Genomic DNA, 17,787 nt, shown 5'->3' with positions numbered 1-17,787 from the left:
ACTAGTGAATGCAAAATAGTCCGCGCCTTATTTCAAAGTACTCTCGCTGCTAGCTCAGTCATTCTGTACATTCAACTAATAATCATATCGCAGCTGTCACAAGCTCATGCCACGTCAGCAATAGTTGCCACCCTTTTTATAGATCACAATCACTAAACTCTGCGCCTCCTTCCCTTTGGTGGCATGACGATTGGAGCTTCAGAAACAGTGTGGACACAGGACTCAACCTAGAGAGGGCTCATGCAGCAGCTGTCTCTTTGTGGTGCTTGATGCACCAAAGGGCCGCAAAATGGTGGAGGGATGCTTAATAGCAGAACATGATACAACACAACACATAACAGCAGAACACAATACAACATCACATCACAATAGCACATCACATGAGAAAATCTAATGTAACAAAACCTTAGAATAAAACACAGATCTGAGAATAGATATGATCTTCCTTTCATTACTCCTCCTTAAAGCCCAGCACTGCAATGGCCCATTCCTGTAGTCTCAGTAGTTCACTCTGCAAAGATTGTGTGGCATATCATTTTCAGTAAAAAAGAGGAAATTGTAATATTCTGTTTCATATCCATCCAGAGCTCAGCAGGGTTGAAAGTAAAACATTCAAATGGACGAGATCAGTTGGGAATTGTGTTGCCTAGTAATATCCATCACCAGGCGATTATAAACACTGCACTTTTCTGATTGACACCATGAATATGTTGAAGTTGGGTTGCATTCGTGAAGCACGCCAAGAACATTTAGTAACAGTGATAAACATTTTGGGGGAGATTTCCAAAAATTCACGCAGCGCAGCCCCCTGCAATGCTGCGCTGCATTGCACGACAGGGAGGGAGCAGGAGGGCACCATATTTTCAGAGAAATGGCTCTTTCCTCCCCTCTCCGTTGCGCCGGCGCTGATTACAGCTGCCGGGCGCCAAACACACACCTTAGCGCCATAGCACTAGGGTGTGTGCATTAGTCTTGCATAGGTTTTGTACAGGAAGTGTACCCTTCCTGTACAAAATACGATGCCCAGACGCAATGCAACATTTTTCTCACTTTCTATGTGTGCTGCACGGTGCAGCACACATGCAAAATCGAAAAAGGCAGGAGCAAAGGGGGAGAGGATGTAGCCTTATGGCTACAGCTGTCTACCTTGAAGCTGGGGAACCGGGTTCGAGTCTCTGCGTCAATGCTCAACATCCTGTGATTCTGGGCAAATCACTTAATCTCCCCGTGCCTAACAAAACTGAATGTGTCTATCTGTAACAAAACTGGTGCTCATGTAGAGCGCTCTGATACGTGATATCTTCAGGTCTAGTTTGCGCAATATAAAAAAATGAGAGCGTTTCTTCTTACGTGCGCCTACTTGAAAAGGGCACAGTTTTCTCACGCTAAATCTAATCTACTTTAATTCAGTACATTTGGTTTAGTGTCACAAATCAAGGTGGTTGCATATATTTCACCCTTGATACTCCCCCATGGTGCAATCAAATGTCAAGCAGCGCTATGCACTGCTTCGCATTACTTTTCCATTATTTTCAGCACTACACAAGTTTAGCACTGGAAAGTAAATAGGGAAAAAAAGATTTTGCACCGATTTGCACACTTTTGTGATGCAAACACAGTGCAACATATTAGTAAATCTCCCCCAATATTCAACGTTAAGAAGCTTTCTTGTCCTAAGTCATTAACAGATTGCTCTATAATGACTAAAGCATGATGCTATAACGTTAAAAATACACTGAATTGCAGAAAACAAATGCAGAAACATCTCCGAGTCCATATCCCGTTCTGTACGGAACCACAAACCTTGTAAACATTTAAAAAGTCTCAATACAAAGTAAAACAAGAAGGTGATTGTGGGAAAAAGTACGTTTTTCAAAATTCCTTTTATGATTTACTAGTGCTTCCAGATTAGGTTTTATGCCACAGATTTCTGTTTAGATCCGCAGAACTATAATTCAACTACCATTTTCGAATATATAAGAAAAAAACTCTATTATAAAACCCCGCAGGTGTCTGTCTAGCTGGAAAATGTAAATGGATAAGCCAGGCGGTAATACATTTAACTCTAATGCACAATGTAACCTTTAGAGGTCCATGCTGCATTTTTCTTCAAAATGAAAACAGTCATAAAAAAACATAGGCGATGGATTGTGGACTTTAGTAAGAGAGGCCAACGTATATGTCCTTGTCCATGAGAACTGCATCAGTGACTTTTATCACAGGCGTAGTTCAACTGAAAGCTTTTTCCCATTTGCCATGCAGTAAGATAAATAGATGCTGTATGAAAAAGGTGGATTCCTTAATATTGCTACAGCTGATAAAAAGATAACAATACAGGTATGTAAGAAATTTGAGTATTAGTGGAGGGGAGTGATAACCAGCCACAAATAATAATCACAATCCTTGTCAGGGCGAACAACAAAAGTCACTAAATAAACCTGTGCTTCACCCTTTGGTAGCTTGGTACAAAAGCAGTCAGGCTTAATGTGTGAAGTGTTACACAGTACTCAAACACTAATAAAGTAAAAACACAACACAAGAAAAATCCCAAACGAATGTAGAAAAATAGAGTAAATTTTATTAAATAAAATAACACCAGAATGACAAAAAATCATTTATTAGAACCAATGATTATAATTTTCATAAAAAAATAGCACCAAAAAGCACAAAGTGCCAGCCGCACATGTTTGGTCACGCAGGACACGGTCAAAATCAAAAGTTAAGATCGACGCAATGGAGCGTGGGTTGAATACAGGTAGCCGGTTAGTCCCAGTGCAAAGTATACCTTATGATTTAGAAATTTTTCTGATGGACAAGTGTTCATTGACGAGTTGTCGTTGGAAGATGGAACTGATGCAGGGCTTGACGACAACAGATTGCTGAAAAGTGGGGTCTCAGGAAAGTCGTCGGCAAAGTGAGAAAGCTCCGATTGGCTGAAGTCTGAATTCTGTGGCCAGGAAGGCATCTATGTCGAAGGGTTGCTGCTTGTGTTGGCCCTGATGGAGCACTCTACGTTTGGACTTAGAAACATTTCTGGGAGTCAGATCTTCTTCAGTGGGGCAAGCAAGCAAGTTGAGTCTAACCGGCAATTTAACATCAATGGATTTGGCACAATGGGGGTCCTAGTGTCCCGCTGGTTCTTTGGAGGTAAAGTTGGCAAAACATTTTTATGTTTCTGCTTTTGTAATTTAGACAGGAGGCATGTGCTCTAACACTGGCCAATGGTACAGTACATGGGAGGCACCTCTTGGGAGTTAGGCTGACTCCGACAGATGCCAGCTGCAGGGTCTAGAGCAAGTCCAGTTGGAACTGGTCAGCTGGGCAATTACAGGGATAGAGGCCTCTGTAAGTAGTGTCCCTGTAGCTCAAACAGGAGGTCAGCCAACTGATGCTTGGGAGTCACTTCTGAGGTCCTAGATTAAAGCAGGTCCAGTTTTCTTTAGGATTCAGACAGCAGAGCAGTACTTCTTCTGATCTTTACAGGTCCAGGAGTATTCTAAGAGCGATACTGGGGATTGAACTTTTATGCCCCTTGCTAGCCTGTGGGTGGTTGAAACTCGTGGCCACTCCCTAACCAATCGTATAAAGGTTTCCTGGGGCGACCCTACCACTTTTGCAGCACTTCCTATGTGTTATACTGTAAACGATCTCACGGTGCCCTTCCCCACCTTAATCCAACATAGCAGAAACATTTTTCCCTTGATCAGAGCTCCCTTTGCCAACCCAGAGGTGTCACCATGATAATGTGCAAACCCTCCTGTGTGATCACTCCAAACCAGTTATGTGGCAGCTCCACCTTTCCAATGGGCTTGGAGCCAAGCTGACTAAGGAGACAAAGGGAAGCATGCCTAGGTATAAACTACATCTGCTATTAACAGCATAGGCAACCTTTGAAACTCAGAAAGGGACTAGCACAATCCCAGGCCATCTTTGTCAAGGAAGAAAACACCCAAGCGTTTTGTCCATGGTCTGGAGCAATATGCATCTCACCACAAGGGATCTATTGACCAAATAGTTGACACTTGGCACTGGTGGAAAGGTGCATTTGGCTTAGGCATGAAAACGACAAGTTTCTAAATCTGTCATTTTCAAAAAAGCAATATAAAAATTCGACCTTATCATAAAGTTGTATTTTAAATTACTAGGAAAACAAGCCATTAAATAATTTTTCTGGCTGCTCAAAAACTGAAATGAAGCATTATAAATTCTTATAATGTTACCCAGTGTTTTCCCAAAAGAGAGTCAGTATTGCTATAGTGAAAAACGACTTTGGTTATTTTCCACTGCCAGGACATGTAAAACTTTAAATGTACATGTTCTACTTTTCAAATAACATGCACCCTGCCCTATGGCCATTTAGGGCCTATCTTAAGAGTGACATAAAAGTATTAAAAAGGATGTTTTAGGCCTGGCAAAAGGTTGCCAGGCCAATATAGCAGTTTAAAACTGTCCACCTCGGCTAAAGTGGCAGACACGCTTTACAGTACTACTTAGGTGGGTGGCAGAATGAGCACTGCAGCCCATAAGTAACATTTAATTTTCAGGCCCTGGATAGTTGTTGTATCATATAATAGGGACTTACAAGTAAATTAAGTGAGTCAATTAGGCTTATGCCAATTTTACTATGTTTAAAACAGAGAGCACATGTAGTTTGCCACTGGTTAGCAGGAGTAAAGTGTGCAGAGTCCTATAGCCAACGAAAATGTTTTTTTGGGGGAGGGAGTTTTCATATAGCACCAACTCAACCCAAAGATATCAGGTATCAGAGCGCTTTACATGAGCACCAGCTTCATTACAGATAGACACATTAATTTGTGTTTGTCACGTGGGGATCAAGTGGTTTGCCCAGAATCACAGGAAGTTGATTTCCCTGCCGAGACTCGAAACCGGTTCCCCAGCTTCCAGGTCGACTACTCTAGCTGTAAGGCTACATCCTACAACAGAATGAAACAATCTGGGGGAATACGATGCACAAGTTGGTAATTTCCTACAAGTTATGATTTCATAACTCTACTATGTTCACTGTTAATGTCCAAGTGATTTATGCTCTTCTAAAATCAGAATCTGGTATCAAAGTACTGGCTGTATTCATTGGCACTACAACAATAACGGTCTTCCAAAGAATAAAGGTGCTTTTAATTTGTGCCTCTACACAGCAATGTTTCAGTAACTCTTTAGTTCTAAAAGAAGATTGATCCAGAGTTGACCACAAACACTGAAATATTTCGTTCACTGGAGTGAAGATCCATAATTCGGGAATGAGTGTGACTGCTGAAACCCATGAAGGTTTGTGGATAAGAATAACAAGCTTGTGATATATGCCAGCTGTTCACATTGGGAAGCTCGCAGGGAGTCCAGAAAGTGAGTGGAGTAGATCAGGCTATATCAAGGATGGATCTACATGGTGGTGCTGAGCTGGCCACAGTAGTGGAAAAGGAATCCTGAATGACCGGGGAATTGAATCAACCAGGAAACCAAACAGTCTTGATACCAAGCTTTTCCTCAGCCTGCTCAACCGACTTCTATTGAGATGACGTTAAACCATATTTTAAGCGAGCCTTAGGAAATGAGGTTGTCCCAAGAAAACACTCATCGGAAAACTAATGAACAACTTGAGCATTAATGATAATATCCAACAACTAGCCTCTCATATGACCCAAGAGGAGTTGAAGGCATCTACCTTGGAAGATACTTATAAAAAAACAAGAAAGAGACTGCTCAAGAATGCAAGGGGAGCTGGAAAATCTCCAAATACATCTAGATGATGTCAAGAACAAAGCCCGGTGTAACAATCTGAGGTTCGTTGGTATACCTGAGGATCAGGAAGCAGGTCAACCTGCTACAAAGTTTATATCGGACCTAATCCACAAATATGTACTTCCTGAGAAACCAGCAGAAGGAGATATGACTATTGCCTGGGCTCATTGGTTTTCTAGCAGTTTGGCCTACTAACGCTAAGCACCCACACAGAATCCTGGTAAATTTTGGCGATGTTCAGATCAAAGAACAGATTCTGTCACAGGCAATTGAAAATAAGTCCTTTTCTACTGCGGGCAACTTCAACTTCCAGGTTTATTCAGGTATGTCAATCCTAGCTGCACCGCAGTGTTGGGAATTTGTTGGGTTTATTGATGATTTTAAGCATCAGGGTGACCCGGCGGGTACTGTGCAGCAATTCAAGTTGAAAGTACTCTTTAAAGGCCAGTCGTATATTTCGGTCTGTGGACTGGGCTGAGGAATTTGTGCATTCTGTAAGGGAGGGAGGTTGGGGTGGGGCGCAGAGGCAGTAATCTCAGGAGAGAAGATGTTCAGATCTCTGATGTTATGCTATAATAGGTGAATTGCTCCCTGGTTACTAACCTCCTTTCCTAAATAAGCCTTCTAGAATCTCGATGATATAGGATTGAGCCTCAGGTGGAATTAGTATTGTAGTGTATCACAACCATCTTGCTGCCTCTCACAAGAAAGGGCTCAGAGATTACCATACCAAGCTACTTGTTCAGTGGGTAGGAGGGATGAGGTTCAGGGTCTGTGTTGGGGATGAGCCCAGTAGGGGTCCAGGTGGGCTGGGGGAGAGGGTTGGGGTCAACAACAAAAAAGCTTGAGGTATATGGAGTTCTTTGGGCTGGTCGTGAAGTTTCAGATACAAGTCTGTTTCTGTTCGGACTTAGATTTTCTATCGATTGTCTACTGGGTTATTGGCCAGCCAGTAATCTGCAGTAATCTAGAGTAATAGGAATAGAAATACCCAGCAATTACAGGCCTATTAGCCTTATTGACTCAATGCAAAAAATAATTGCCAGGTTGATACTCCGTAGAATCAAGATGTGGATTGAGGAGCATGAGATTTTATCACCTCTGCAGGCCGGCTTTCGCCCCTATATCAGTACCATTGACCAGGTTTTTTGGTTTGTAATGATTTATTGGCGAGTAGCTATCATAGGGGGGGCTCCCTTTATGCAGCTTTTATCGATCTTAAGTCTGCATTTGATTTGGTCCCCCGTAATAAAATGTGGAGTGTCGTTTTAGACGCAGGGATGCCTCAGGAGCTATTAGCCATATTAATTAAATTGCATACTTCGAACTATGCAGAGGTACGGTGGGGTTCAAATGGTGAGGTTACTTAAAGGGTGTGCGCCAAGGATGTGTCCTGGCGCCCACGTTGTTCTCCTTGTTCATTGATATAGTGGTCTGCTATTACTCTACTTGTCCTACAGATGCCCCCACCTTGGTGGGGCTGAGGATACCACTGTTCATGTTCGTGGACGACACCTTGATCCTATCTAAGACTCAGAAGGGACTTCAGGCTGCACTGTCTAGGTTTGAGGTGTTCTGCCATGATCATGGGTTGGTGGTAAATGTGGACAAGACAAAGTTCATGGTTTTTCATAAACACAAGACCATTAAAGGTAGTGTGTACATGAACAATGTCCTTTTAGAACAGACAGATGCGTTTACATATTTGGGGATCACCTTAGGCAGGAAACTCAAATGGAAGCCTCACATTGACTTGTTAGCTTTAAAACTTGTCCAGTTGTCAGGAGCTCTTGTAAAAGAGCATAGGCTTTCGTTCACCAAGCCAATAGCCCCTGTCCTTAAGATATACAACACCAAGGTCATTACTTCAATCTTATATGGTGCTGAATTATGGGGTTTTGAGACCATCTCCCCTTTAGTATTAGCCCAGAACAAATTTGTCAGAGTTATCACGGAACTCCCGCAATCATCTCCATTGTTGCCCCTCTTCCTGGATTTGGGTTGTTTACGCATTGAGGATCTTGCCAGATATAGACCAATAGCATTTTGGAGAAGGCTCTGGGTTACCCCTGAGCTCTCCCAATATGCTAAATCCCTTTTGGATTTTAGGTGGGGTTGGATGTTTAGGAAAGATCAAATGGCTACAGAATATAAAAAACACCCTGTGTGGGATGGGGATGAGTGGTTTATGGGAGCATCCAGAAGAAAATCCATTCCCGCCTAAAAGGGAGTTTAAGGCTGCCTATTGGGATATGGTTAAGAACAATTCTTCTTCTTGCACTATTAGGCCCACCCTGTCCAGGGATTTTGTGATGCTTAAACAGGACTTTGTGTTTGAAGATTATTGGGATGTCATCCTAAAACCGATGGACAGGAAACTATACCATCAGTTTAGGGTTGGCTCTCTTCCGATTAATGCTTTTACTAGTAAATGGCTTCTGTATGGGCCAGATCAATGTCCTGCATGCTCAGCCCAGATGGAATCCATATCCCATGTTCTTTTTGTATGCCCGGCTTATAAGTTACCCAGGATCAAATGGCTGAAACCCACTTGTATGAACCTGGGTACTAGATCTGCCATGGAGGCGTTAAGGATTCTGCAGACATCTACCAATGAACCAATAGTTATTAACATGGCGAAATTCCTGAGCTGGCTCTGGCTTATTCGATCTAAAAAATTAAGAGAAACTCAAGCCTAGTTATAATTATTTAGACGTTAAGTCATTTTAGTGTTGCTCCGCCAATGAAATTACAGTGGTGTTGAATTATTTTATTTCTATATATCTTACCATTGTATATTTATAGTTTTTACTGTCTTTTAACACTTTTGAGCTTTTTCCATATGGTATAAATCTTTGTACTAGTTACTGTGCTTAGTTACACCTTAATGATTGTTATGTACTGCTTTGTGTTCTTATTCTAATTATTTTAACTTAACATTGTCTGTACTGTCTTTTATGATTATTTTAATCGAAATAAAGACACAATGAAATGAAATGTAATAGGAATGCCTGATTTTGGCAGAGTAAAACTAGTACTCTCCTGAACCCAAGGATTAAGTCACTGAATTATCCTTAGTTTATTGCCATTTAAGAGAAGCTACTACCTTCTTTGTCCACTTCCTCATATTAGTCCAAATATCTTGAGGCGATCCGCCTACACAGAAAGACACATCCCTTAAACACTGCATATCAATTCAAATCCAAATAATAGTCCAACCTCCTGAATACAGGCCCCAATTAGCCCCCCCCCCAGACCTAGTCCATTTTGTTTTAATCCTGTCCAACTGCAGGGAAGCGGTTATTCCCCATATGGCATCATACAATAGTGGTGCACTGGTAGCAACATCTTTTATCTGCTCCCTGTACTCCTGCCTGGTTAGGGTTACCTTCTCATTCATAGCATCAGATGAGGCTTTTGCTTCTGGGTGCCTCGGTACTAAAACTGTTGGGGTGAAAGGATGAAACAAAGATACTCACTCCCACAGTCATTTGCATGCTGCTTGATGGTACAGACAGCAAGGCTTTGCAGCATTTGATACAACAGTGGATGCTTTCTGGGTAAAGATGTAGCTTTCTGCCAATTTTTACCTTAGTGGTAGGGAAAACTAGTTTTTTGCTAGCCCCTTTTTTCTGGCCCCCGCTTAACGGATACCCTTCAAGGAAAGACCTGAGGTGGATGTACTTTTTTTGGGAAGGTTTCATGAAGATTGGTCAAACGGCGCAAAAGTTGTTAAAAAAAGAAAAAATGATTTTCCTATAGAAACGTGGTCCTAACTAAAATTACCCAGTATGTATCCCTTTACCTCTACCCACCCCTAAATCTAAAATCACCCTACTTCCCTTTACCTCTACCCACCATTAAAACCTAAAACTAACCTTCGGTCCCTTTACCTCTACCCACCATTACACCCTAAAACTAACCTTCTGTCCCTTTACCTCTACCCACCATTACACCCTAAAATTAGCTTTACTTCCTTTTACCTCGACCTAACCCTAAATCCTAAAATTACTATTACCTTCTTTATCTCAACCCACTGCTAAATCCCGAAATGCACATACCTCCATTCACCACTACCCATCACTAAAACCTATAATTACTCTTACCTCCCTTTACCTTCACCTTTACGCCCTTTTTAAAAAATAACATTAAATATGATGTTATTTAAAAAAATATATACCTGTGTGGTACAGGTCTGTGCGGTAAAGGTACAAATACTTACCTGCATGGTAAAGTCATGTGTGGGAAAGGCTTGTTTGGTAAAAGATTAGAGGTAGCAGTGAGTATTTAAACTCATTCCTATTCCAGTACTGGGGAATTTTCTCATTACAGTACGTAGGAAAAACTTTCTTACATGAGGAAGCATGTTTTGTCAGATTCTTCTTCTTAAGAGAAGGGCAGAGACAACAGAAGTGTTTGAATACACTTGTCTTCTGGCAGAAGGCAAGACAACTCTGGCATATTATTTACATCTAATGTTCTAAAGATGATTGAAGAAGTAGGGGCAGGAAGAAGAGACACAGTCATAGCAGCGATCATGGTTATCAAAGTTCCAGTGATTCTGCATCCATTTAATCTTCAGCCAATTAACATTTTTCCTCCTTTTCAGGCAAATGTGTTAAAAGAGAAGTCATCACCCAGGTATTGTATGATGTTAGCCAGAATCTAGGTTTTCCAGAGATGGGAGAAGAGGAAGAATATAATGGTATATTTCCACAGTGTAATGGATGATCAAGCTGACTTTACCTCTTCATGGCAAGACGAAGGCTTTAATCCATAGGAAAAGGTGAGAGCTAAATCATTTAAACGTGGCACGATTCCGGAAGAGGCTGTACGTATTGGAATATGCTGAGGAGGTGTTGCCATGTTGAGGAATACATAAAGGTTGCCCAGTTGCCACATGCCATCAAGATTTATTTGAATCTAGCCACACTCACTGGTCTTTCTTCTGTTAAGACAAAACAACTGTAATCCAGCAGTTAAGAAGATTGAAAGGGCTTCACAAATGCCCTTTCCCAGACACAATTTGCTGCTGAAAGAATTAGTTACTCTGTTTACCAATACACTTAAGGGCAGATAACATGCTCTTCCCTACAGAGCCAAAAACACTTCTGAAGGAGGACTCTCAAGTTGTGATTTTAACATACATTATTCCTGTTCATCTAGGCCCTTCTGTAGAAGATGTTTTATCATATAAAATCAGATATAAGGTAGAGCCTGCTTCCCAGCTGTATAAACCCAAGCAGTGATCCTGATTGTCAAGGAGCATGGGAGAGTCACCGCAGGGGGCCATACCTGAAAATCATGGAGGTTTGAAAGGGGGATTTTTCAGACCAATGAGTCTTGAATATTGTTTTAATAGACTTAGACTGAGTATGGTTGAAAGTGTTTTCAATGAAAAAAGAATATAAAGAAAATGGTTCCAACAAAGTAATCTCATCAAACCATTAAGGACCAACATTTTTTTAAAGAATGGTTTGCACCATGTTGACAAAAATCCCCCTTGGAACACAGATTTTTTAAAGGGGGGCTTCCAACCCTTCCCTCTTGCCCCCTTCTGATTTATTGACCTCCCCTACTATTACCTCAGTCTACTTTCCCCAGCCCATCCATGATGCCCCATCCTCTAAATCCTTCTAATTTCCTCTTCTTACCTGTGTCACTGTCCTCTTCTTTCTTCCTGCATCGTCTTCCTATTGGTCTTTTTGTAACTACCAAGTTGTGATAGACATAAACGAAATACTATTGCAACCTTTTTTTAAGCATATTTTTACTTTACTAAAAGTGGATTATTATATGGAGCAGGTGGTCGCCCCCCTCAAAGAATAATAACATTAACTTGTCAGGGTGAATCCTAAAGTCACTAAAAAAACCTGAGCTCTACAACCTGGTAGCTATCGCACAGAGCTGACAGGTTTAACTTAGGACCATGTGTAAAGTTATTCAGTACCAAAACAGTAATAAAGTTAAAACAGTAAATAATAAAAATTACAAATCAAATTTGAAAAAATGGAGTACATTATATTGAACGAAATAACACCAAAACAACAAAATATAATAAAGTTCACCAGAGAAATTAATTTTCAAAGAATTAAGTATAAAAAAATGCCAAAAATCACTAAGGGGCATATTAACAAGCCAGGCGATAAAATTATCGCCGCTTTAGCGGCAGAAAACTGCCGCTAAAACGGCAATAATGGGCTTGATAATATGCTCTATGGAATTCCAATTGAAACCCATGTTAGATGTGAAGGACATCTAAACTGAGCTTCAATTGGAATTCCAAAGAGCACATTATCAAGCCCATTATCGCCGTTTTAGCGGCAGTTTTCTGCCGAAAAAGCTGCGATAATTGTATCGCCTGGCTTGTTAATATGCCCCCATGTGTTAATGAAAGTCTATTGTAGTGTTAGACTGGGACCTAGATGTGGTTTCAGGCCGACTGTGATGGAGCATGGGTTGTACAAACCAAGTGGATTTGTCCCAGTAACACATTTTACTTTCGAACTTAGCCTTTCTATTAAGCTCAAAATGCCCCATTGGGGCAAGTCTGAAGCTGTATGCGAGGAAGCCGCATTAAAATTGAACACCTTCACAGCAAGGTCACCAAGACAGCTGTGGGGGTCTTGGAAGTTTATAAATGTTGCAAGTCCACATTTTTAAAGGTTTATAGAGCAGCTCCTCTGGGTCACTACTAAGGTTCATCAGACCACAGGGACTGCACTTAGGGGCCAGGACACGCTCCAGAAGAAGCCACCATCTTGGTCTAGTCCAGGTCCTTCGATACTGCCAAACAGGTCACCTCAGGAACAAGACTATCTTGCATTTTTAGGATTGAGCTCAAGCCCTGTCAGTGAAATAAGTCTTAGGTTCTAGTTACTGGAGGAACGTACCAATTTTAATTTCACACAAGTTTCACTTTTAAATATCAGTTACCTTAACCAGTGGTCAACCAGGTGTACTTATGGATGGCTTATTTTTAATATAAAAGCAGGCTTACTCACATGTTTAAAGGGTTATTTTGACATATTTGATAGTAGGTTTTTAGGCTGCTGCAATCTGGCTACACATGGTAGGCCTGAAGCCATTTCTACAGGCCCATTCTGTGATTGGCAAAATATGTGCTGCAGTCCACAGGTGGAATTTAACTTCCATTCCCTGGGTGCATTTTCTACACCATATACTATGAATGTTTAGGCAAGTTAAATATGTCAGTCAGGGAAAAGCCAATTTAACCATGTTTGAAAATAATCACACACACGTTGGTCCTGTTTAGCAGGGATAACAGTGTACAATGTTCTAAGTCCTACAAAAATAGGATCCCGAGGGGGCAATAAATCTGGCGTGACCATTCACATAAATGGTAGATTACCTGCACACATTTTTTTTTAAACTACTATTTTCATGGAAAACATATTTCATCGCTATAACAATACTCCAACATGCAGTTTTTGCTGTTATATTTTGTCAGGCTGATTATCTTCGTTTTGGAAACTAACCAAAATGGCAGAATTTCATTTTTATTCCTCCATGCACAGGACACATCCGTACTTCTGTTCCAATAAGCACAAAAGCTCTGAGGGAGGGAATTTTTATATTGTTAATGAAAATATATGATAGTTTCTCTCCCTATAGAGGAAAATGGGCAAGCTATTTAGGTCATTCTCTTCTTGACTGAGAATATTTCAGGTGGATTCCATCCAGTCTGGAGTACTTCTATTACTGGATCCGAACAATTCAAATCAAGATGGACCGCTTACAGAAACACACTCCGGTGTTTTTCCTGGGTGGTTCCTAGACAAACTGGAGCACAGGGATGCATGCCTACACATTCTCCAGAACCATCATAGATTTTTCAGATTTGTTGCAGAGGATTCTTTTTCCTTTTGCCTCAAGTCAGCATCTAAAGTATTTTACCAAGAAGTAAGTTCATTATTAAGTGGGATAATGACACAAAGAAGTCACTGTGTTACTGTTAGACCTGGCATCTTTGGCGTGGTTTCCCCTGACTTTTTGACTCTACCTCCTGTATTTTTGACGCTGTGCTGGATTTCGTTTTTGCTGGTTTAGATTAGGCCTGGGCCAAAATTCCGTTCCGTTCGCGGAAGTTGCGATATTTTGGCATTCTCGCGTTCCGCGGAAAGCGCGAAAATGTCAAAATTTCCGCATTCCGCAGCTTAGCGATAATTTTTTTCTTGCTCGCGCTGTAAAACAATACATTCTCGCGCGCGCGCGATCGCCTTACCTGAATCCCTGCGTTCTCCGACAAGTTTTCTTGACCCGGTCGCGTTCTCCACGAGATGTTGGATTTTGGTAGCCATTTTGCGCTCTCTCGCGAGAGTTCGCGGCCGCATTCAAGTCATTTTTCACGCGATCACGTCATTTGTCGCGCGATCAGGTATTTCTTCTCGCGATCATGCACCGCGCGAGTATGAGAAGATTGAGATCTCGAACATGTCATTCTACATCGCGAGCCAGAGAATGAGGACGCGGGCACATGAAATCGAACGCGAACAGGAGAAAGAGACCGCGAACACGTCATATCCAACGCGACAGGGACAAAGAAGAGAACGCGATCATATCGTTTTCGACACGCCGGCGGAAGTAATGTGAAGCTGGAGAACTCAACAATGTAAAATTTACAATTTGGAGAGGAATATCGGCTCTAGCAGCATGAAACCATCTGCAAATACTGATTTTGGATGAAAAGAACTCCTTACATTCACATTTGGCTTTCCTTTTTTGTGCAAGGACTCCAGGAGTCATTTTTTTTTTACAAAGTGGAGAGAGGGAGGAAGTGACACAGATTCTCCAACTTCCTGTTCCTGTCCAGCAGGCTCCTCCCAGTGCTTTGTCCATCTCCTGCTCATTCTGCCTTTGGATTTGGAGCTGGAAAGATCTCTCTTTTTGTCTGCTGCATCATTGCAATTGGATTTCAGGATTTTTGGAATAGGATATTTTACAAGTAAGTGGTTGTTGTGTTTGATTGTGGGCATTGCAGTTGTTGTGTAACTACAATTTATTTTTGATAATTAATTATCATCATTCCTTTTTTTTTTTTTTAATTTATTTTAATTTTGTGGGTTGTAGTAGTAGGCCCGAGCTAGCCATGGGCATGGCCTCATGGGTGTGTGTGTGCATGATGAAGCAACTGTTCCTTTTGTTTTTTGAATATATTTCATTTTCAATCACATTTAGGGCATGGATGGCATTGGATTGAGTTGGGGAAGTGTGTTTTTTGGGGTGGCCTTGCTGATGTTGTTGGGCCTGGACATGTGGCTGGTGGCCATTTTGAGGCCTAGGCCTGCAAGCTTGCCTGGCCTTGTCTGCCAGCAGGCCTGCTTTCATCCACTGCTACCAGAGCAGGTAGCCACAGCTTTAGTAATCTACTGTTTTCTGTGTGTTCTGTTGATTTTAGACATCATTTTGGGCATGGATGGCATTGGATTGAGTTGGGGAAGTGTGTATTTTGGGGTGGCCTTGCTGATGTTGTTGGGGCTCGCCATGTGGCTGGTGGCCATTTTGAGGCCTAGGCCTGCAAGCTTGCCTGGCCTTGTCTGCCAGCAGGCCTGCTTTCATCCACTGCTACCAGAGCAGGTAGCCACAGCTTTAGTAATCTACTGTTTTCTGTGTGTTCTGTTGATTTTAGACATCATTTTGGGCATGGATGGCATTGGATTGAGTTGGGGAAGTGTGTATTTTGGGGTGGCCTTGCTGATGTTGTTGGGGCTCTCCATGTGGCTGGTGGCCATTTTGAGGCCTAGGCCTGCAAGCTTGCCTGGCCTTGTCTGCCAGCAGGCCTGCTTTCATCCACTGCTACCAGAGCAGGTAGCCACAGCTTTAGTAATCTACTGTTTTCTGTGTGTTCTGTTGATTTTAGACATCATTTTGGGCATGGATGGCATTGGATTGAGTTGGGGAAGTGTGTATTTTGGGGTGGCCTTGCTGATGTTGTTGGGGCTCGCCATGTGGCTGGTGGCCATTTTGAGGCCTAGGCCTGCAAGCTTGCCTGGCCTTGTCTGCCAGCAGGCCTGCTTTCATCCACTGCTACCAGAGCAGGTAGCCACAGCTTTAGTAATCTACTGTTTTCTGTGTGTTCTGTTGATTTTAGACATCATTTTGGGCATGGATGCCATTGGATTGAGTTGGGGAAGTGTGTATTTTGGGGTGGCCTTGCTGATGTTGTTGGGGCTCTCCATGTGGCTGGTGGCCATTTTGAGGCCTAGGCCTGCAAGCTTGCCTGCCCTTGTCTGCCAGCAGGCCTGCTTTCATCCACTGCTACCAGAGCAGGTAGCCACAGCTTTAGTAATCTACTGTTTTCTGTGTGTTCTGTTGATTTTAGACATCATTTTGGGCATGGATGGCATTGGATTGAGTTGGGGAAGTGTGTATTTTGGGGTGGCCTTGCTGATGTTGTTGGGGCTCGCCATGTGGCTGGTGGCCATTTTGAGGCCTAGGCCTGCAAGCTTGCCTGGCCTTGTCTGCCAGCAGGCCTGCTTTCATCCACTGCTACCAGAGCAGGTAGCCACAGCTTTAGTAATCTACTGTTTTCTGTGTGTTCTGTTGATTTTAGACATCATTTTGGGAATGGATGGCATTGGATTGAGTTGGGGAAGTGTGTATTTTGGGGTGGCCTTGCTGATGTTGTTGGGGCTCGCCATGTGGCTGGTGGCCATTTTGAGGCCTAGGCCTGCAAGCTTGCCTGGCCTTGTCTGCCAGCAGGCCTGCTTTCATCCACTGCTACCAGAGCAGGTAGCCACAGCTTTAGTAATCTACTGTTTTCTGTGTGTTCTGTTGATTTTAGACATCATTTTGGGCATGGATGCCATTGGATTGAGTTGGGGAAGTGTGTATTTTGGGGTGGCCTTGCTGATGTTGTTGGGGCTCTCCATGTGGCTGGTGGCCATTTTGAGGCCTAGGCCTGCAAGCTTGCCTGGCCTTGTCTGCCAGCAGGCCTGCTTTCATCCACTGCTACCAGAGCAGGTAGCCACAGCTTTAGTAATCTACTGTTTTCTGTGTGTTCTGTTGATTTTAGACATCATTTTGGGCATGGATGGCATTGGATTGAGTTGGGGAAGTGTGTATTTTGGGGTGGCCTTGCTGATGTTGTTGGGGCTCGCCATGTGGCTGGTGGCCATTTTGAGGCCTAGGCCTGCAAGCTTGCCTGGCCTTGTCTGCCAGCAGGCCTGCTTTCATCCACTGCTACCAGAGCAGGTAGCCACAGCTTTAGTAATCTACTGTTTTCTGTATGTTCTGTATATTTTAGACATCATTTTGGGCATGGATGCCATTGGATTGAGTTGGGGAAGTGTGTATTTTGGGGTGGCCTTGCTGATGTTGTTGGGGCTCTCCATGTGGCTGGTGGCCATTTTGAGGCCTAGGCCTGCAAGCTTGCCTGCCCTTGTCTGCCAGCAGGCCTGCTTTCATCCACTGCTACCAGAGCAGGTAGCCACAGCTTTAGTAATCTACTGTTTTCTGTGTGTTCTGTTGATTTTAGACATCATTTTGGGCATGGATGGCATTGGATTGAGTTGGGGAAGTGTGTATTTTGGGGTGGCCTTGCTGATGTTGTTGGGGCGCGCCATGTGGCTGGTGGCCATTTTGAGGCCTAGGCCTGCAAGCTTGCCTGGCCTTGTCTGCCAGCAGGCCTGCTTTCATCCACTGCTACCAGAGCAGGTAGCCACAGCTTTAGTAATCTACTGTTTTCTGTGTGTTCTGTTGATTTTAGACATCATTTTGGGCATGGATGGCATTGGATTGAGTTGGGGAAGTGTGTATTTTGGGGTGGCCTTGCTGTTGTTGTTGGGGCTCTCCATGTGGCTGGTGGCCATTTTGAGGCCTAGGCCTGCAAGCTTGCCTGGCCTTGTCTGCCAGCAGGCCTGCTTTCATCCACTGCTACCAGAGCAGGTAGCCACAGCTTTATTGATCAAGTGTTTTCTATGTGATCTGTTGAATTTTTAGACATCACCTTCCTGAGAGTGTAGTGTGGCTGTACACAGTACTAGTAGTATAACATAGCTCTAGTTAAAA

The sequence above is a fragment of the Triturus cristatus genome, chromosome 6, assembly GCF_964204655.1.
Source record: "Triturus cristatus chromosome 6, aTriCri1.1, whole genome shotgun sequence".
Taxonomy (NCBI): domain Eukaryota; kingdom Metazoa; phylum Chordata; class Amphibia; order Caudata; family Salamandridae; genus Triturus; species Triturus cristatus.
The sequence above is the reverse complement of the archived record's forward strand: the minus strand, read 5'-3'. Positions refer to the sequence as shown.